We start from the raw sequence: 539 nt of genomic DNA on the forward strand, positions 1-539 counted from the left end.
ATTATCTATCTATCTATCCAGCCATCCATCCATCATCTATCTATCTATCATCTATCTAAGAGTGAAGGAGGAGGAAGAACCGAAGCCTTCCCAACATCTTTTCTCCCGGAGCCTCAAAGCATGAGGCGTCCTGGTCATTGTACATCATACCTGCGTGAGTAACATTAATGTTTGCTCATGTCGAAGTGGGAGGATGTCACCTGAAAGTCCCTCTACCTCTCCTCCCTGCTGTTGGAACAGAATCCCTTTCTTACTCTTCTCTGGCCTTTCTGTCCCTCTGTAACAGAGGACAGTGATCTATGTTAGTCAATTGTCATGCACCATTTAAGTTCCCTGAGGAGCTGGCTCTGGAGGCAGCCCCCCCACTCCCATTACAGATCCAAGCATGATTATCCTAGAGTGTCCTCTGAGAGCCTTTCTCCAGGGAGCTAGCCCCTGACCCCTGTGAGAAAGGGAACAGAAAATTGGAAAATTGTTCAAAGGGAAGATATCATTCACGTCCTTAAGACCAAAGGGTACAACCTGGGAGTCAACCCTCT

The sequence above is a fragment of the Mastomys coucha genome, unplaced genomic scaffold, assembly GCF_008632895.1.
Source record: "Mastomys coucha isolate ucsf_1 unplaced genomic scaffold, UCSF_Mcou_1 pScaffold16, whole genome shotgun sequence".
Classification (NCBI taxonomy): Eukaryota; Metazoa; Chordata; class Mammalia; order Rodentia; family Muridae; genus Mastomys; species Mastomys coucha.